Source organism: Malurus melanocephalus, unplaced genomic scaffold (assembly GCF_030028575.1).
Source record: "Malurus melanocephalus ecotype Western Australia unplaced genomic scaffold, MMel_1.1 scaffold_24, whole genome shotgun sequence".
NCBI lineage: Eukaryota > Metazoa > Chordata > Aves > Passeriformes > Maluridae > Malurus > Malurus melanocephalus.
The window spans coordinates 2,826,024-2,826,391 of NW_026623256.1; positions in this window are offsets into that span (position 1 = coordinate 2,826,024).

Here is a 368-nt window from a genome sequence, read left to right on the forward strand (position 1 = left end):
CGGGACCCGCGGGGCCGGGCACGGGGGCGGGTGGATCCGTGGGGCTCAGCTCGAGTGGACTCCCGCGGACGGGTCCCCCGTGGCGCGGATCCACCGGGACGTGGATTCTGGAGGGGCATCGGCAGATTCCCTCGGGGCAGGACACGGAGGATGCTGCCCGCGGGGCGGGCAGGGTTGCCCGGAGCAGACAGCACGGTGGCAGCGGGCTTTGGCCGAGGCTGGTCCCACGGCCTCTATGGGGCTGTCGGACCCACTAACAAGGTCCTGGGAAAGGTCTGGGGGGAACCTGCCACCCATGTGTCCCACACCTGCCCCACACCTGTCTCCCAACCGCCGTGCCCRGGTATGCAGCGCCCTAGCAGCCGCTG